This window comes from Aotus nancymaae, unplaced genomic scaffold (assembly GCF_030222135.1).
Source record: "Aotus nancymaae isolate 86718 unplaced genomic scaffold, 86718_ANA_hifiasm-v0.15.2.pri h1tg000012l, whole genome shotgun sequence".
Taxonomy (NCBI): domain Eukaryota; kingdom Metazoa; phylum Chordata; class Mammalia; order Primates; family Aotidae; genus Aotus; species Aotus nancymaae.
Genome location: NW_026988423.1, coordinates 8,693,731 through 8,715,761, shown reverse-complemented (window position 1 = coordinate 8,715,761; position 22,031 = coordinate 8,693,731). Strand labels below are relative to the sequence as shown.

At 38.0% G+C, this 22,031-nt stretch overlaps 1 long non-coding RNA gene across 1 annotated transcript in view; it reads left to right on the top strand.

The window, feature by feature from the left end:
* LOC135274606 (uncharacterized) overlaps positions 1–22,031 on the top strand; it is a 286,945-nt gene that overhangs the window by 65,586 nt on the left and 199,328 nt on the right. Inside the window, exon 2 of the long non-coding RNA XR_010342394.1 lies at positions 16,663–16,770. This is a non-coding gene — a long non-coding RNA (uncharacterized LOC135274606). The remainder of the gene's footprint in view (positions 1–16,662; positions 16,771–22,031) is intronic.

Below are 22,031 nucleotides of genomic sequence, written 5' to 3'. Positions count from 1 at the left end.
TTCTCAACTTGTCCTCAACATGCATGAAATGATAAGAAGAGATTTCCTTACTAGGATTGCCTTGTAGGAATTAAATTCATTTAAAGCAAAATGTATGAAGCCTTAAAATTAGAAAACCCCAAGTCTCTTCTTTTGGAAATTGCTATCTTTATTTGTATTGTTTATTCATTCACTTCTTGGCCTCATGAATTTTGAACTTTTCTTTCCAAAACATGTTTATTACTGGCTCTTTCATTGGCAATTTTTATAGTGTTTTGATTCTTCAATAGATTTCCTAATATCTAAATCCGTTAAGTTGTTTGTGTTTAAATACCTTCAATAAGGACAATGAGAACGTCCTGAGGTGAAGTGGGGGAAAAGTGCTTACAATTCTGATCTTCAGAGGTAGAAACATTTTAATCTTCTGAAATCAAAATCAGGCAAAGAGGAGTTCTCTGTTAATGATGCTACAGAGAGTCTCTTAATTAATTCCCTTTACTGTCTCCTCATACAATGGAGAGAAGACATAATGAGAGGAATGAGATACTCTGCATAGATTTTTCTCTGAGCATTTAACTTTTCAAAGTAGGGAAAGGAATGATTTTAATTTTTCTTTTTCTTTTGACCTCTGGCATAATTCCTTCTGAAAAATATTCTCTTCGGGTGTCAAATTACAAGTTGTTTGGTTATAAACATATGGGCTATTTTGTTTTAAACAATAAAATAAAAGGTCTGCTGACATTGTTACACCCGAAAAAAGCTCACTTTCTGTTCTAACTCTGTCATGTGTGAAACAAGAGCAAAACAAAAGAAATTTTATTAATCCAGCTTTCCAGATAGTTCTATCATTTCTGGGTATTCTGGATAATGGAGAGTCTATGACTGCTGTCACATAAAAAATAGACTGTTTAGGTGGACTCGTCTCCCTTTCTCACAATGGTTCCAACCTCAAACTTTGGATTCATCCGGAGAATTTCAACAATGGTTCCAACCTCAAACTTTGGATTCATCTGGAGAATTTCAAAACATAGTGATACGTCTGTCTTATGCCCCAGATATTCTTATTTAGTTGGTCTGGGGAGAACCTGGGATCAGGGTTTTTTAAACCTTCCGGCAATTCTAATGTATAGCCAAGGTTGAGAAATCCTGGTAGACAGAATGTGGGGTAAAGACCGGGAGCAGGGCCACAGATTCAGACTTCACATCTTCCCCTTTCCTGTAGTTTCAAACTGAGTGTTTCTGCCTCTCTATGTCTGTATTTTGGAAGTCTGTTTATAGCTTTTTTATTATAGAAAAAACGGTTATTGTTTTTTATTTTTAAAGAACATTTGGAAACCACTATTCTAATGAAGAAGGCTAATACCTCACTCCCCCTTTCCAGGCTGGTTTTATGCCTATGATCATAAAGAAAAGAATTTCAGCTTATTTTGTTTGTTTTATTCTTAATATATTAGGAAGATTGAATATAAAGATAAAAAGTTGAGTGCTGTCTTTATTTCATTCTAAGAGGCCTTGCAGAGAGTGGAACTCATCTGTCCTATCCTCAAGCACTATGGAGTGATAAGTAAAAAGGGACTTGGAGAAGGAATATAGATAGATGCCTGCTCAGAAATATTAAAGATTCCCTTGAACCTTCTAAAAAGCTGGATTGCTTACAGATGTAAATGAAGAGCAATGATTGAAGGCTTCATTAGAAAATGAAATGTATTAAGACCCCTCAAGACCAATAGTTAATGAATATTACTTGATTAATACAAGTCCTCATCAAAATGAGAAAGAGAAAAAAGGTTCCAGCACAGAGCCAGCTAGAAGCCCCACAAACATTAGGAATTTTCTTATTATTCTTAAAAGATAAGAAATTTGAAAATTACATGCCAACATGGTGAAACCCCTTATCTACTAAAAATACAAAAATTAGCCGGTATGGTGGCATGTGACTGTCATCCCAGCTATTTGCAAGGCTGAGGTAGGAGAATCGCTTGAACCTAGGAGGCAGAGGTTGCAGTGAACTGAGATCACACCACTGCACTCCAGCTTGGGTGACAGAGCAAGACTCCATCTCAAAACAAACAAACAAACAAAACAAAGAAAGAAAAGAAAAGAAAATTACATGGATGGATGTTGTTGAATTACAATGGTAAAAATTACTCTTTTGCTCTCAGTTTTTTGTTCTAGGACCAATAAGTTAAGGAGCCATAAGCTACAGTACTGAAACCCTATGGGTCTTAAACCCACAATCTGCATCCTACTAAATTAGTTTTACTTAAGGGTTGAAGACAGTTTTCTCATTACTGTAAAGATTTTTAAAAATGGAACAATTGTAAGCCTCTGGCCTCATTTTGTTTCTTCTTTTTTTCTTTTCTTTTTTTTTTTTTTGGAGCCGATATATTTATGCCAACCACAGAAACTATAAGCCATACAAAAATTAACAGCAAAATGATAGAAGTAGTTCCTTCCTTATCAGTAATTACTTCAAATATAAATAGATTCAACTTTCAAATAAAAAGGCAGAGATTGGAAAATGGATCAGAAAATAAACGAAAACCATGATTAAATTACATGCTGTCTACAAGAGATTCACTTTAGATCCAAAAAGACAAATACCTTGAAAGTAAAGGATGGAAAAACATATTTTCTGCAAATTACAACCAAAAATAAATCAGAGTGCTATAGTAATATCCAACAAAATAGATTCTAAGCCAAAAACTATTAAAAGAGACCAAGACAGGCATTATATGGTGATAAAGGGTGAGTTCATCAAGAAGATATAACAATTATAAACATTACACCAAACAACAGAACCCCAAAATATATGGAACAAACATTGACAGAATTGAAGAGAGAAACAGTTCTACAATAATAGTTGGAGTTTTTGATACCATTTTCAATAATGGATAGAATATATAGACAGAGATTAACAAGGGAATAGAAGAGTTGAACAATATAAACAAACTAAACCAAATAGAAATACAGTTGATTATTGCTATTTGTGGTAGTAATGTTCTATAAAGTCACCATGAACTTTATAGCAAATATTAAATTGTTACTCTTAGGCAGAGTTACTCTGGTAACATTTCCATCAACTGATCAATACATGAGTTTGTTTTATGTGTATTTCTGTTTAAAGACACTTTATGCAATATGTATTGTTTATTAACGTTTATTCATAACCAATAGCACTATAACTTGTTCCTTAATAACGATTATCTAACATGTGTTTTCTCTGTAAGGCATGCCACAACCTTCTTGCACTTAGAAACACCAGACAGCACTATAATGGTATGCTTGGGAGCCATTTTAAACAGAAAAATCATTAATAATAAACACAAAAATATGAAAAACATAGCACTGCATAGATAACAAAAAGGACACTTGTTTATAACATAGAAACTTAAAAAAGAAGGCAGAACATTGCCTTGTTCAATCTGAGCTGAGAATGTGTGTCTCAGGCAACTCATATTTTTCACTGCTCTGAACATGCCCACGTCCATGAACGAATGTAAAAGCTATGTGATTTCAGAATTACGAATAATTTTTAGTGGGTGGGCTAATTAGAAATTATGCAGTCTATGAATAATGAAGATTGACTGTGTGTGGAACACTCTGCTGACAATAGCGTAATACACATTAACCGCAAGTGCACGTGGAACAGTCATTAAACTAAACCACGTGTTGAGCCACAAAACAAGTCTCAATAAATTTATAAAGATTAAAATCATGCAAAACATCTTCTCTGACCACAGTGGAATGGAACTAGAAATCGGTAACAGAAGGAAAGCTGGAAAATTCACAGTTTTATAGAAATTAAACAATATGGAAACAACCAGTAAGTCAAAGAAGAAATCACAAGTAAACATAGGAAATATTTAGAGATGAATGAAAATGAAACTACAACATACCAAAATTTACATGATACAGCAAAAGAAGTGTTCAGAGGAAATTTATAGCTACAAATTCCTATAATAAAAAGAAATATTTCATATCAATAATCAAAAACCTCTCAAAGAAAATCCCAGGACCAGATAACTTCACTAGTGAATTCTACAAAACATTTAAAGAAAAATTGTCACTATCATTTCCAAAATATAAAAGAGAAGCAAATACCTTCTTATTCATTCTACAAAGCTAGCATTGCCCTGAGGCCAAAGCCAAAAAATATATATAAGAAGAAAAGAAACCTACAAACAGTTATTTCTCATCAATATAGATGTAAAACTCTTTCATAAAATACTTACAAACTGAATTCAACAGCATATTTAAAGCATATGCACCATGACAGAGCAGGAATCCAAAGATAGTTAACATGAAAAGTCAATCAATTTAATATACTATATTAATAGAATGAAGGAAGAAAACAATCATCTCAATTGATGCAGAAAAAGTATTTGACAAAATCCAGCATGCTTGCATGATAAAATCACACAGAAAACTAAGAACAGAAGGGAACTTCCTCAACATGATTTAAAAAAACACATTTATGAGAAATATAGAGCTAACATGATACTGGTAAAAGACTGAAAGCTCTTCCCCAAAGATCAGGATAAGAGTAAGATGCACGCTTTCATCATTGTTACTCAACCTTGTACTGAAAGTACTGCCAGGAAAATAAGAAAAAGAAAAATAACACCCAAATTGTAAAGAAATAAATAAAACTATCTCTATTCATAGATGATAATCTACAAAAAAATTAGATCTGATAAATGAATTCAGTAAAAATCAGTTGTATTTCTACACACTAGTAGTAAATAATCTGTAATGAAATTTAAGAGAGCACTTATATTTACAATAGTATCGAAAAGAATAGAATGCCTAGGAGCAAATTTAACCAAGATGAAAGACTTGCACGCTGAAAACTATTTTTAAAAGTTGAAATAAATTAAGGAGGGCATAAATAATTTATGAAAAACAAAGAAAAACATTCTTTGTTCATGGATAGGATGATATCAATATAACCCAAAGTAATCTACAGACTCAGTGCAATCTCTATCAAGATTTCATCAGTCTTTTTTGCAGAGATGAGAAAGCTGATCCTGGAATTCACACAGAATTGAAAGTATCCCTGAATAGTTAAAACAACACTGAGAAATGTAATAGTCCATTCAGTCTTCTGTAACAAGATACCATCAACTTAGAGGTTTATAAACAACGGAAATTTATTTCTGAGTGTTCTGGAGGCAAGGAAGCCCAAACTCAAGGCACCAGCAGATTCAGTGTCTGGTGAGGGCCTGCTTTCTCATAGATGGCTGTCTTTTCACTGTAACCTCACATGGCAAAAGAGGCAGCATCTCTCTTTGGTCTCTTATAAGGGGACTAATCTCATGTGTAAGGGCTCTCCTTTTGTGACCTAATCACCTTCAAAGACATCACCTCCAAAAAGTAACATTTATACACTGTTGGTGGGAGTATAAATTAGTTCAACCATTGTGGAAGACAGTGTGGTAATTCCTCAAAGACTTAAAAACAGAAACATCATTCAACCGAGCAATCTCATTACTGTTCTGTTACTTCATAACAGAATAGTTTATATTCCTTTGGGTATTGGATTGCTGTACCCAATGAGATTAATTAATTCCACTGGCTTTAGGAAAAAACGATCATCTCAGTTGATGCAGAGAAAGTATTTTACAAAATCCAGCACCAAGGTGGGCGGATCACGAGGTCAGGAGTTTGAGACCAGCCTGGCCAACATGGTGAAAAACCCTATCTCTATAAAAAAACACAAAAATTAGTTGGATGTGGTGACATGAGCCTGTAATCCCAGCTACTCAGGATGCTGAGGCCAGAGATTAGCTTGACCCTGGGAGGCGGTGGTTGCCGTGAGCTGAGATTTTGCCACTGCACTCCAGCCTGGGTGACCAAGTGAGTCTCCATCTCAGATAAAAATAAATAAATAAATAAATAAATAAATAAATAAATAAATAAATAAATAAATAAAATGGATCAGAAAATGGAAACTTTCAACAAATAACTAGAATCTATAGAAAGAATGTATAAGAAGAAAACAGGACACAGCAGAGATATTTGTAAGCTAATATTCATTGCAGCGTCATACACAGTAGCCAAAAACTGGAAACAACCCACGTGTCCATCAACAGATGAATAGTTAAACAAAATGTGGGGTGGGTGTATGCGTGTGTACGTATGTGTGTGTGTGTATATACAATGGAATACTATTTATGTATAAAAAGGAATATAGTTCTGATAACATGCTTCAACATGGATGAACCTTGAAAGTATACCCTGCTAAATGAAATAAACCAGATAGAAAAGGACAAATACTGTATTTGCCACTTCTGTAAAATATCTGCAGCAGGCAAATGCATAAAGAAAGAAAGTAGGTTAGAAGTTACCAAAAGACAGGGTAAGAGGATAATGGTGAGTTATTGCTTAATGCATTACAGAGTTTCTGTTTGGGGTGATGAAAATGCTTTGGAGCTAGATAGTGGTGATACATGAACAACCCCATGGATGTAATTAATGCCATTGAATCGTACATTTTAAAATGGTAAAAAACCAAATCTCATGTTTTATAGATATATGTTTTACCACAATAAAAATATGTCACCCATAAAAGACAGAAACTACACTTCTTCTGCAGTGTAGTTGTTCTAATAGCTGTTAATAAAATCATATATGAAAAAGCAGCATACTGAAATCAGTGGTAAGTGTGTGAGTATATATGTTGTGTCGTAAGGGGGATACTTCGAAGGCTAACACTCCTTAGCCATCCTGTTCTTCTTGAAAATATTATCACGTCTCCCCACTTTACCCCTCCTTTTTATGGGAATAAAATATGTAATGCATGGCTGGCCATTTCTGACACTCCAGCCGCCTTCCTAGAATGACAAGTGTTATTTCAAAATAGGGTCTGCTGCAGGCCCCACTGCAGACACGTTTTCAAGTGAATGCTGCTCTTTGTGAATCACTCAGCCGAATTTTCAAGTAGTGATATGAAAGCTCACAAGAAATGTAAAGTTCTAAAAATGAATTAACAACTTGTACATTTGAATTCCTTCATCTTTTTTCACCTCTAAACCTTGGAATGCTCCAGGACTTCGTGTCTGGTGATTTTACCTTCTCCATCTGCACTCACTCCCTAGATGACCTCATCCAGTCCCATGGCTGAAATAGCATCTATGCTCTGATGACTCCAGCTTGCTGCATACAACCCAGATCTTTGTTCTGAATTCCAAACTCATATATCTATCTAGTCAATATTTTAACATGTTTTCATATAGTGCTTACTATGTGCAATGCACAGTCCAAAGCACTTCACATGCATTAACTTATTTAATCCTCATAGCAATTTATTATTATCCCCTATTTTACAGATAAGGACACTGAGAACAGACAGATAAAGTAAGTATCCCAATGTCATACAACAAATAAGTGATAAAACTGGGATTTGACAAAACCACATTGAGATACCATCTCACGCCAGTTAGAATGGTGATCATTAAAAAATCTGGAGACAAGGCCGGGTGCAGTGGCTCAGGCCTGTAATCCCAGCACTTTGGGAGGCCGAGGCGGGTGGATCACAAGGTCAAGAGATCGAGACCACCCTGGTCAACATGGTGAAACCCCGTCTCTACTAAAAATACAAAAAATTAGCTGGGCATGGTGGCGTGTGCCTGTAATCCCAGCTACTCAGGAGGCTGAGGCAGGAGAATTGCCTGAACCCAGGAGGCAGAGGTTGCGGTGAGCCGAGATTGCGCCATCGCACTCCAGCCTGGGTAACAAGAGCGAAACTCCGTCTCAAAAAAAAAAAAATCTGTAGACAACAGATGCTGGAGGGGATGTGGAGAAATAGGAACACTTTTACACTGTTGGTGGGAGTGTAAATTAGTGCAACCATTGTGGAAAGATAGTGTGGCGATTCCTCAAGGACCCAGAAATAGAAATACCATTTGACCCAGCAATCCCATTACTGGGTATACACCCAAAGGATTACAAATCGTTCTATTATAAAGACACATGCACATGTATGTTCATTGTGACATTGTTTACAATAGCAAAGACCTGGAACCCACCCAAATACCCATCAATGATAGACTGGATAAAGAAAATGTGGCACATATACTCCATGGAATACTATGCAGCCATAAAAAACGATGAGTTCATGTCCTTCGTAGGAATATGGATGAATCTGGAAACCATCATTCTCAGCAAATTGACACAAAAACAGAAAATCAAACATTGCATGTTCTCACTCATAGGCGAGTGTTAAACAACGAGAACATGTGGACACACAGGGAGAGGAGCATCACACACTGGGGTCAGTTTGGGGGACTAGGGGAGGGAGAGCAGGGGGTGGGGAGGGTAGGGAGGGATAACAGATAACATGGGGAGAAATACTAGATATAGAGATGGGGAGATGGAGGTAGCAAACCACCTTGCTGCGTATGTAACTATTTAACAATCCTGCATGATCTGCACATATACCCCAGAACCTAAAGTACAATAAAAAAAAAAAAACTGGGGTTTGAATCATGCACTTAGGTTTTACAATCCATGCTCCAAATGAATAAATACAGTATGTATTCCCTGCTAAGATGAAGAATAGACATTACAAACTTAGCATATCCAAAACTCAACACTGGCATTATCCTTAAAAGCCTCTTTCTTTCTTTCTTTCTTAATCTTTGTCATATCATTAAGGAACATCTTCAGTCTTTCAGTTATATATTCCAAAAATATTAGATAATCCTTGAGTCTTCTCTTTCTCTTGTAATCCACATCCACCCATCAGCACATCCTTCTGGGAGAATACACTTTCTAACCACCTCCATTGCTACTTGGGCCAAGTCATGGCCACCTCTCCTCTGATCTCCCACCTGGCCTTTAAGCTTACGCTCTTGCCTCTTCAGCCTTTTCCCCATATAGCAGCCAGAATGATTCTTTTCAAGCCTAATTCAGATCATGTACTCCTCTGCTCAAGACTTTCCATCTCTACATCAAGTCCAAAGGCCATCCTGTGATCTACCTAGCCCCAGGCCATCTTGTCCTTGCTGCCTTAGAGATGGGAAGAGCCTCTCGTTCCATTATTCCCTTGCTTACTCCCTTCTCCCCTCACTGAATTCCTTGATATTCCTGGAGCACATGAAATGTGCACCTGCCTTTTTCCTCTTGCCTGCCTGGCTCTTCCTGGAGCTATCCCATGACTGGTCCCATTACTAACTTTGGTCTTCACTCAGAAACACTCTTATCAGAGGACACTTTCTGATATCCTATATAAATTAATTTCTTCATGTCCTACTTTTGTTGTTGTTGTTTATTTTATTTTTATTTCAATAGGTTTTTGGGGAACAGGTGGTTTTTGGTTACATGGATAAGTTGTTTAGTGGTGATTTCTGAGATTTTGGTGCACCCGTCACCTAAGCAGTGTACACTGTACCCAATATGTGCTCTTTTATCACTCCTCTCCCAAGAGTCCATTGTATCATTCTTATGCCTTTGAATCCTCATAGCTTAGCTCCTACTTATAAGTGAGAACATATGATGTTTGGTTTTCCATTCCCTAGTTACTTCACTTAGAATAATGGTCTCCAGTTCTATCCAGGTTGCTGTGTATGCCATTATTTCGTTCCTTTTTATGACTGAGTAGTATTCCATGTATGTGTGTGTGCGCATATATATATTATTTTTTCACTCGATTAATGAGCATTTGGGATGGTTTCATATTTTTGCAATCATGAATTGTGCTGCTATGAACATGCATGTGCAAGTGTCTTTTTTCATGTAATGACTTATTTTCCTCTGAGTATATACCCAGTAGTAGGATTTCTGGATTGAATGGTAGTTTTACTTTTAGTTCCATAGTGATTATATTACTTTAAATTTCCACCAGCAGTGTAAAAGTGTTCCCTTTTCACCACATCCATGCCAACAATATTATCTTTTGACTTTTTGATTATGGCTATTCTTGCAGGAGTAATGTGGTATCATATCGTGGTTTTGATTTGTGTTTCTTGATAATTAGTGATGTTGAACTTTTTTTTATATGTTTGTTAACCATCTGTGTATATTCTTTTGAGAACTGTCTATTCAGTTCCTTAGCCCACCTTTTTATGTGATTGATTGTTTTTCTTTTGCTAATTTGTTTGAGCTCCTTGTAGATTCTGGATATTAGTCCTTTGTCAGATGTATAGATTACAAAAATTATCTCCCACTCTGTGTGTTGCCCGTTTACTCTGCTGATTGTTTCTTTGGTTGTGCAGAAGATTTTTAGTTTAATTGCCTCACTTATTTATCTTTGTTTTTGTTGTGTTTGCTTTTGGGTTCTTGGTCATGAAGTCTTTGCCTAAGCCAATGTCTAGAAAGGTTTTCCTGATGTTATCTTCTATAATTTTTATGGCTTCAGGTCTTGGATTTAAGTCCTTTAACCATCTTGAGTTGATTTTTCTCTAAGGTGAGAGATAAATATCCAGTGTCATTCCCCTACATGTAGCTCGCCAATTTTCCCAATACCATTTGTCCAATAGGGTGTCCTTTCCCCACTTTCTGTTTTTTGTTTGATCAGTCGGCTATAATTATTTTTTTGCAGCTATTGTAAAAGGGGTTGGTGTATAGCAGTGCTACTGATTTGTGCCCATTAATTTTGTATCCTGAAACTTATTACTATATTCATTTATCAGCTCTAGGAGCTTTTTGGATGAGTTTTTAGGGTTCTCTAGGTATAAGACAATGTGATCAGCAAAGAGTGACAGTTTGACTTCCTCTTTACTGATTTGGATGCCCTCTTTCTCTTGTCTGATTGCTCTGGCTAGGACTTCCAGTACTATGTTGAACACAAGTGGTGAAAGTGGATATCCTTATATCGTTCCAGTTCTCAGGGGGAATATTTTCAACTTTTCCCCATTTAGTATAAAGCTGGCTGTGAGTTTGTCATAGGTGGCTTTTATTATCTTAAGGTATGTCCCTTCTATGCTGATTTTACTGAGGGTTTTAATCATAGAGATGCTGGATTTTGCCAAATGCTTTTTTGGCATCGATTGAGATAATTGTGTAATTTTTGTTTTTAATTCTGTTTATGTGGTTGGTGTATCACATTTATTGACTTGCATATGTTAAACCATCCCTGCCTGCCTCGTATGAAACCTGCTTGATCATGGTGGATTATGTTTTTGATATGCTTTTGAAATTAGTTACTTTTAGGATTTTTGCACCTATGTTCATCAGGGATATTGGTCTGTAGTTTTCTTTTTTGGTTATGTCCTTTCCTAGTTTTGGTATTAGAATGATACTTGCTTCATATTTATCCTCCTTATTCTGCATTTGCTGGGGTTTTTTTTCTCATTATCATATATATGTTTAATTATTTCTTAATGATCCAAATTCTCACCCCTGGAACATAAGCTCCTTGAAAGCAGGGACTTTGCTTTACTCACTGCTGTTTCTTACCACTTAAACCAGTGCTTCCCCTATAATGGCACTCGGTAAATATTTGTTGAATTAATTCCCTGAGAGCCCACATAAGACCACGAAAGCCTCTCTCTGTCTCTGTGGAATCCTAGATTTTCCCAGAAGAGAAATAGGAATGTCAGAGCATTCAGGGCGCAGAATGCTATCAGAGAAAGTGGAGGAGCTGGCTCTCAGACATTCTTTCATCCACCGAACCCTCTAATGTTTTAAGGATTACACTGCTATAGGGTCACCTCTGTGGGGTTATCTCTTTTGGAAAATCTTAGGGAAGTTCAGATGTGTCTAATATCTAAAATAGCTGTTGTCTTCTAAATACCTATAATATTACAGGTACTGAATAGGATTTTATGTAACAATCCTAAAATGTAAGCAGTATGATCCCTATCTTATAAATGAACAAATAGACAATGTCAGAAATGGAACGAAATTACTCAAGGTCGCAAACCAAGAAAGAGGTAAATTTAAGGGTTTAGGTTTAAATTCTCTCAAAAGCAGACCTTAGTTTAGGTTCTCTCAAAAGCACACCCTGCATCAAAGATTTGAGTACAAGCAGATTTTGAGGAGAACCCAGGCAGTACTATGAAGAAGCAGAGAGGAGAGGCTAGGAAGAAAGGAAAGCCAAAGCGGGGCATTTAAGGAGTAGGCAGCTGGGGCTTCAACCCTCTAGGAACTGCGGAGAAAGCGTGTGGAGCACACCTCAGAACCGTCCCCCGATGGATGAGGAAGCGAGGCTGTTATACACCAAAAACTACCCTCGGTCAGGAATTGCTTCTGGAGTTTTAACTTTTCCATGCTTCTGACCTGTCCCACTTGTGGACTAAGACACTCAGATGTCTGTAAAATTCCATGAAGCAGAAAGACACAGGTATCATTTCAGCCTGAAAGGGAACTGACCAGAGGTGACCTCCAGGGTGGGCTGAGGGAATGCGGACAGGGCAGCGAGCGTGTCTGCCACACATGCAGGTGATCCGAGAGCAAAACCCACTGCTGTCTGCATGTTATTACACCACTCGTCTAATTACCTCCACTTTAGACCTCAAATTTATGCAGAATTTACCTATTGTAGACTCACCTATTCCCCACGTCCTACCACCCAGCTAGTCTTCTTGTTGGGTATTTTTTATGTATACAGTTTTATTCACTCATTTGTTCAGCAAATATTTGCCAAGCCTCTTATTTGTGTCCAGTCAAGGGATAGAAACCCAATGATGAATAGGGCAGTTTTGTCCTCAAGAATTCTGCTCATACGTTATAGGAGAGACATAAATAGGCCAACAGTTTTGATAAAGTTTGGGGAGACTCTCCAATGGAAATGGGTAGAAAGGGAAGCAACGGTAAACATCACAGCCCGTTGAATTCCACATTAAAAATGGTGTTTTATTGTGTGTAAATCATACCTCAATACAGCTTTTAAAGGTTAAGGATAAAGGAGGTAAGCAATTAGGTCACCACTATTCTAATGTAACACATTACAACCCAGGAAACAGAACACAGTTGCAATTTTGAGGCTGAAAAATGGACACTAAAAAGTTTCTGAAGCTCTAGTGTATATCTGAATCACCAGGAGGGCTTGGGAAAACACCAATAGCTAAGCCCTGCCACCAGAATTTCTGATTCAGTAGCTTAGGGGTAAGATCGGAGAATTCACAGTCTTGATAGAGTCTCCAGTGAAGCTGATACTTTTGTTCACAGCCCCACACCTCTAAAAATAACATATGACTGTACCAAGGAAATGTGTTCAAATCATAGTATGATATAGACTAAAGAGTGCAACATCTTTCTATAAATAGTAAGTGAATTGTAAATTTACACTGCAGCCCAGGACTGCTGGGGTGCTGGTCTGTTCCTTAATGTTGGTGGTGGTTATATGGGTGTGTTCACTTTATGAAATTTCAGGGACATACACTCATGATTTGTATATATTTCAGTATGTGTCAAAATTGAATAAAAGTTTACTTAAAAAGAAAAGAAAAGTCTGGGTATGATGGCTCACGCCTGTAATCCCAACGCTTTGGGAGGCCAAGGTGGATGGATCACAAAGTCAGGAGTTCAAGACTAGCCTGGCCAGGATGGTGGAACCCTGTCTCTACTAAAAATCCAAAAATGAGCCAGGCATGGTGGCGGGCACCTGGAATCCCAGCTACTTGGGAGGTTGAGGCAGAGAATTCCTTGAACCTCAGAGGCGGAGGTTGCAGTGAGCCAAGATCACACCACTGCACTCCAGCCTGGGTGATAGAGCAAGACTCTGACTCAAAAAAAAAAAAAAGAAAAAAGAAAAAACAAAAAGAAGGAATGTATGGTTCATTTCCATCCCAGTAGCCCCCTTGATGAAGTGCTTTTGGAGACATATGTATGCTTTATTTACTAGGTTAAGGTTTCTTTAACCTTAAATTATTGAGCCATATGTCTTTGCTTCTAACACTATTATATGATCCTAGAGCATGTGATGTTCTCAATGTTTTGCAGATGAAGGGGAAAGAGAAAATTAGCCAAAACACATTTATTTCAGACTCTTAGAGGAGCAGGAGGCGGGAGATTAGTGTTTTCTGATGGAAAAATACAGCCCCAAAGGAGCAGACAATTGCATCTGGAACATTAAAAAGCAATCACAAACAGTGCTTCATGCAGCCACTGAGCAGTTTCTGGAGAATTAAACTGAATTTTCTGCTCTCACATTCCTTTTAAGAGGTGCTTTGCCCTGAGAGTATTTCCAAGAATTGGAGAGACACAATAGTTACAAATATCATTGGCCTGAAGAATTCTTGGCACTTGAGGAGCTGTAGGGATTTCTACATCAGTAGAGCACAGACGTTGGTGTGTGAGGCTGCATGCTACCAGGACGGAACATCCATCAGGCTTCAATGGCACCTTTAAATCACCCAGCACTGTGGGGCAACGGGCAGGACAACTCTCTGCCTTCTGTTTCCTATGCAATTATTTAGTCATGAGATGACATTTTCTCTCCCTTTTGCATTAAACAGCAGCTCCACTGAGGTTATAATAATTGTAGTGAACACTTGTACCATACAATGCCATTAAAAAGGCTCTTTGCATGTCGTGCCTTCTACTGACCAGAGTTTCTGTGAGCCCAGCTCCTCCTGTGCTTCCTGCTCAGGGTGAACTGCGGGAGATTAGTGCTCACCTTTGTCTGGTAGTGGTAATTAGTGTGATGTGCTGTGATCACCCCCTAGTGTTAATTCTGTGCAATAACAATAACATCTGACCCTGGTGTCAACTTCAAAGCAAACCGGCAAAAGCTAAAGGGTGGCTTGATCGACCTGGATTTCTGTGCGTAAGAGTTTCAAAAGATAACATTACCACATAAATAGCCTGCCAGGGATGGAGGAGGGGTGAAAAAAGGCTCAGCTGTAAGAGGGTTTTCTGTAGGAATGCTCTGCAATCGTTTCAGCGTTAAACAGCAACTCTGTTGGTGGAGATTATGATAGTCGTATTGAACATTTGTAAGGTGCAATGCCGTTAAAAAGGTTCTTTCCGTGTTACAGTCACTTCCCACGATTTGCCGATCTAAAGATGAAGAAAGGAAACGTGTTTAGAGCTCAGTACTGGTGGGGTGGTCACAGTCATAATGACTGTGTGTGCCTCTCAGGCCTCACTCACACTGCTGAAAGGATTGAATGAGAGAAATTAATCCCATCTATAAAATAAACTTGAGGCCATTTACTACACGTCACTAAGTCATACATCTGTCTATATGTCAAGTTAAAGATTTTGGGGTAGAAAATTAGTACCAGGGTCCTAGGCCTGGTTTTAACCACCAGTTTCTCCTCACTTGAGTACTGGGGATTGCCTTAGCCAGGAATGTCTTGGTAATGTCTTCATCCTGGTATTGTTCCAGAATGTCTTTGCCATACTGGTTTTATGTCTTGATTCAAGTTTTCTTTCTCTATTTCTTACATTAATGTGGCTGTTTGCTGGGATTCTTAATACTCAAATTGTAAAGAGTCTCCAGTTGCTTCAAGCCTGAAATAAACAGCATGGAAAGGGTAATTTCTGCTTTCCACTGTTACTCTTATCTGTTTCTGATTCCAACTGCGCAAAGACACACACAGCCAGAAAGTGCAAAACGTGGAACTCCTAACTAGAACTACGAGATTTTCCCTGAGGGATGGGACCCACCCAGCTCAGAGCATGGACATACTTGATTGGCTGCAACTTCAGAGTTGAGGACCAGACATTGGGGTTTAGTGAAGTCATCTATATCTATGCATTTATTCACACATACACATAAACGTATACATACGTATACATATACATACACACATACATATACATATGTATATCACCTCAAGATGCTGTGTAAGGATTACATGGCAATACCTATAAACCACTTAGAATGATACTGGGCACACAGTATAGTAAAGCTGAAAAATGTCAGCCATTATTATTTATTCTTTATATATCAGTTACATGTCACTTCCTCAAGGAATCCTCCTCTGATCTTCGGCTAAGGTTGGATTCCTTTATTGTGTATTCTTTGAAGACTTCTGCCTTTCTTTTAAGCATTGATATAATCTGAAACTTAGATCTGTAGTCTCATAGACGTCTCATCACTCTACAATGCCAGCTCTGTCTTTTCCTATTACTGTATCTTTGGAGCCCAACCTCTATCAGGTGGTCAGTAAATACTTGTCAGTTATTTTAGTTGAATGAATCTCTGAATCTCACTGAACGCCCTCTGCTTAGCCGGGAATGGGAGATAGCCAGGAATGGGGGAAGGGAAGACATGTCTAACCAGAGGCTGAGAACAGAACAGTCTAGACTCAAACATTCTTCCTCTCTGGTTCTGTCCAGCCTTCTAATCTGCAGCAGCCAAGCTCAAGAGCTGCTACCTCAGGAGTGAAAACTCACAGCAGGTCATGGTGGCATGCACTTGTAGTCCTAGCCACTCAGAAGGCTGAGCTAAGAGTATCGCTTGAGCCCAGGAGTTTGCTCAATGAGCTATGATCACACCACTGCACTCCAGCCTGGATAACAGAACAAAACCTTTTCTCTAAAAATAAGTAAACAATAATTTTTAAGTGCCTTAGTTGGGAGCCGTGAGATCAGTATTATTTAATTGTTTGGGATTCAGTACACATGAGCCACAGCTGTCCTCCAAAACCCCAAGTTCTGGGGCAGCCTGACCTTGGGAATGTGGGATAAGACTAAAACTACCCAGTGTGTGGGTTTCGCTTTTGGTGACCCTTCTCATACTCATATCATCTCTTTTAACCATGAGCAATCACTGTCTTCTCTCTAAAGGTCAGATCAAGTGCTCAGTTGGTTCTTCCTCCCTGTGTCCCCCAAACCATCCAGGAGCAGGGGCTTGAAAGAGTTACAACACTTACACTACTTCAACAGCTGTTTTAGGTGAGTTTTGACTGTGGACTTTTAATTGCATTCATTTATTCGTTCATATAGAATAACCCATCTTAGGTATGAAAATCACCTCTAAATGTGATTGGTATTGATGAAATTCCTATTTGGAATAAATCATATGTAGACTACACAGGGAAAGGGATGATGGATAAAATAAATTCAGGTTAAAGCATGAAGACTCTCAGTTTCCTCTGGGCTATCTATGCACTGCCCTAAAGCTTCCCCATGGGGAATCACTTATGGTCTTATAGGGAACAAGGGCAAATGCTGAGGTCTTTGTAGCACCTAAGCATAGCCCTGACATGAAAGAATCTGAGTGTTTTAATCATATTACTAGAAAGGAACTGGGTCATAGTAGGTACGAATAAATATTTGATTAATTAATGAAAGTCCTTCAGACTAAAATCTTGTATATATTTGCTCTATGCTGATAGAAATTTTACAGTGAAATAATCATCTTCATCTTCATAACATGCATGAAACGATTGCTCTATGTCCTGAGCTAGGCCTGCGCAGGTATCAACCAATTTAATTTTTGCAACAATTCTAAGATATAGATGCTATTAGCATCCTCATGTTACAGGTGAGCAGATTGAGGCTCACAAAAATTAAGTGACTTGCCCAGGCTTGCATTAGTAAAACTCAGATCTATGTGACTCCAAAGCCCAGGTTCCTGACTACTCTTATGTCAATAGCCTACAAATTAAAGAAACTCCCACAAAATATTAGGATTCATAACTTCATAAATATGATCTTATTGCTGAATTTGTATTTGCTTTCATAATGTTCAAATTGACATTCTTTAAAAGATAAGGCTTTTCCAGTTAGTGGTTATCATTCCCTCTTAAAATTAGCAGGGTGCTGGGTCAAATGGTATTTCTAGTTCTAGATTCTTGAGGAATCACCACACTGTCTTCCACAATGGTTGAACTAATTTACACTCCCGCCAACAGTGTAAAGGCATTCCCACTTCTTCACATCCTCTCCAGCATCTATTGTTTCCTGACTTTTTAATGATTGCCATTCTAACTGGCGTGAGATGGTATCTCACTGTGGTTTTGATTTGCATTTCTCTAATGACCAGAGATGATGAGTTTTTTTTCATGTTTGTTGGCTGCATAAATGTCTTCTTTTGAGAAATGTCTATTCATATTCTTTGCCCACTTTTTGGGTTGTTTACGGTTTATTTGTAAATTTGTTTAAGTTCTTTGTAGATTCTGGATATTAGCCCTTTGTCAGATGGATAGATTGCAAAAATTTTCTCCCATTCTGTATAAATCGTTCTACCATAAAGACACATGCATATGTATATTTATAGGGGCACTGTTCACAATTGCAAACTCTTGGAGCCAACTCAAATGCCTATCAATGATAGACTGGATAAAGAAAATGTGGCACATGCCGGGCGCGGTGGCTCACGCCTGTAATCCCAGCACTTTGGGAGGCCGAGGCGGGTGGATCACGAGGTCAAGAGATCAGACCATCCTGGTCAACATGGTGAAACCCCGTCTCTACTAAAGATACAAAAAATTAGCGGGGCACGGTGGTGCGTGCCTGTAATCCCAGCTACTCAGGAGGCTGAGGCAGGAGAATTGCCTGAACCCAGGAGGCGGAGGTTGCGGTGAGCCGAGATCGCGCCATTGCACTCCAGCCTGGGTAACAAGAGCGAAACTCCGTCTCAAAAAAAAAAAAAAAGAAAAAAAAAAAAGAAAATGTGGCACATATACACCATGGAATACTATGCAGCCATGAAAAAGGATGAGTTCATGTCCTTTGCAGGAACATAGACGAAGCTGGAAACCATCATTCTTAGCAAACTAACACAAGAATAGAAAAACAAACACCACATGTTCTCACTTATAAGTGGGAGTTGAACAGTGAGAACACATGGACACAGGGAGGGGAGCATCACACACCAGGGCCTGTCGGGGAGTGTGGGGCTAGGGGAGGGCTAGCATTAAGAGAAATACCTAATGTAGATAACAGCTTGATGGGTGCAGCAAACCACCATGGCACATGTATACCTATGTAACAAACCTGCACATTCTGTAAACATACCCCAGAACTTAAAGTATAATAAAAAATAAAAATCCTTGAACACCCCCAAAACAATTAGCAGGGTGATTTTAGAAATTCTCATCAACCAATCATTCTTTGCTTCTAACTAAAGAAACATCTTTACATCTAGAGAGTAAGGCATGAGAGGCTGTACCAAGGTCTCTGTCAATTATATCTTCACCTGCTCAGCATCATCCCATTTTTTATGAAATGTCCTTTGAGAGTAGTCACCTGCATAATTACCATAGGACCCCTGTCAACACTGAAAAGAAGGACAGAATTCATTGTCATTGTCTGGAACTTCTGTGGCAGAAAGAGACAAATTATTATGACATTATGAGTAACAGTGTAATTATTTTGTGACAAATTAAAAAACACATGATAAAGTCACATAATTTAGAAAATTAAAGATGCTGGAACCAGCATACAATACAAACTTTCCAAATCTAAGAATATGAGGGAGGTGGTAAAAGGGAGCTGCCTGCTATAAATGGGCATGGGAAACTTTGGGGGTAACATGTGTAGTGATGGTGCAACGATTTAATGGATGTGTCTGCATCTCGAAGGTTAGCAAATTGTATACTGTAAATATACACTATAAAACTATACAATTATATGTTTTAAAAAATCATGTGAAATCAATCTCAGTTGGCTGAAGTTTTTGAGGCCATATATTAGAGAGATATATTTAAACCAATTAAGATGGCCCATATATAACTCTATACTGGCATAGATCTTCACAGAATATGTTCAAATACTTTTGAAATTTTATTTCACACCAATCCTGTACACTGGAAACTGAAACTTGAAAAGAACAAGTTACTAATTCAAGGTCCCGAACCAAGATTTTAGGTCATCTGACTCCAAATCTAATGTTTTCTTCTTTATAAAAAAGCAGACTCCTCTGCTACTGTGGCCTTCTTTTCAACAGCAATGCTTTTAAAAGCATAATTTTTTGTGGATGTCAGCCTGGTCAGAGTAAGACCCATAGCTTAACTACACTATATTTGCACCATTGTAATTTTTAAATGGAGTTATTTACCTTGAAGTAAACAATAAAATGAAGTATTGAAGCTCATTTCTCAGTATTTCCTTTTCATGGAGAAGCACAATTGCCAATAAATGTCTGTAAAAGAAATTGTGGCTATTTTCAAATAATTTGGGGAGTTTATTCTTTCATACAAGTCTGAAAGCAGGAGGCCAATGTCAGAGAGCCTTTGGATAAAGGCAGTATCTGCAACCATAATGCCTAGGACTGAATTTTTGGCTCCAAATAGACTTCAGTGGGAAAAATAAAAGGAAAAATGAAATGAAACAGAAGTATATAATATGAGACCCTGTAGCCATTCAAACAATATTAAAATGTTCTATTAAAGACATGTATAACCTAAACATGTTATGAATAGCAATTTTTGTTAAAAGGTCTACAATATGCTAAAGGTTAGTCAGTAGAGCAGAAAGGGCTGAGGACACAATCCCTTGGGTTGTCCTTGGGTCACATTATGTGGCACCGGAACTGCTGCAGCAGATGCAGGTTTGTACAGTGAGTGGGCCACCCATCAAACCAGACCCTGAGAGAGCGATATGGCGGTGAAGGCCTTAGAGTCTACCCCAGACCTGTGCCATCAGTTCACAAATCTTACTTCATAAAATTGGTTCCAGAATTACCCCAAAGAACTTACTGTCTGGGTCATTGTGGTCACTCCAAATTTTCATGGCAAGAATTACCTTATTCATCCTCCTCCCCTTCCGCTAAAAGCTCTATTTCAGGTATCTTCCACCCAATAGGAATTCAAAAGGTTATTTTTAATGGAACCATGCTCATCTCATCAAAAGCACACAGCTCTTGTCTCCTCATCTGGGACTCATTTAACAAAAAAGCAGATGGATAAACCTAGGTTGTCCCATTTTGAGAAGTAGAGAATTACTGAACTGTAGAAAACAAGCATTCTGCTTTAAGTCACAAAATCTACCCAGAATTGCAAATTGCCCCATTGAGTGACATGTATAAATAAATATCTGGATGGCTAAAAGCATTAACAGAATTCATAATTTCAAGTTTTAGAAATGGAATCATTTCTTTTCCTGCAAAAAGCTTCCCAATTAATAAGACTGGCTATGATAGATAATAAACCCCACATCACTGATAACAAAGCCTGTTGGTTGCAAATTTAACACTCTGCTATTTTATAGTCCCTCTAATGAATACATAGTTATGACTTTCTTTCAAACATTGTGTGCAAAGACTGATTCGGGGATTCAAGTCACTCATGCCACAGAGCTGTTTTCTATTCATGCTTCCTTAAAATTACACAAGAGAATAATTGGTGTGTTTCTTTCCTCTTGTGGTTAAACATAACTCTGCTATAAGTTAATAAAAGTGCAGATACCTTATTCATATTCAGAAGGCAGGCAGCAGCAGAAAACCTTCTGCCACTATGACTACAAGTCAGAACAAGTTAATCTAACATCAAATATGTATTACTCAGGCCGCTTAAAATGCACATCTGGCCCAAAGCATTACATTATAATCCAATAGCAGTCACCAAAAGACAAAGGGACCAAGATCAGCATCTCCAGACCAGCAAACGAATATGCCAAATTAAGAGAGATAAAAGATTTTAAGGGACTTTGGTGAAGAAACTCTTCTGGTCTTTTGAGTCAAAGACAGGAAGTAATTTCTTGAGAGAGCTACACATTCATTAACTCAACCAGATTTCTCAAATACCTGGTGTGTGCTGAGCATAGCACTTAGAGGCTGGAGTGACTTGAGAAGAACAGGTGAACCAAGGTCTCTGCATGACTGGAACTTATATTTAATTTGGAGAAATAAGCAAACAAAGCACATGAGAAACATGGCTCTTTAAATTTTTTTCTTTATTTCCATAAGTCCTTAGATTGTATTGCCCCAACCATGGTCTCCTGGGGAACAGACTGAGTCCGCATCCACAAGTGGCAGGTGAGGGAGAAGGTAGACCGAGAGATTATTATAAACTCACATCTAAGTCAAGAAAGCCTTTCAAGAACGGAGTGACCAACTGGGCCAAATGACACTGAGAGATTAAGAAAAGATGTAATTCACATTGGATTGGCAGTATGATGGTTATTCAGGGAAAGGTCAAGAAGAATTTTGTGAAAAGTTAGGGAAATTTATTTTTTTTTACTTTAAGTCCTGGGATACATGTGCAGAATGT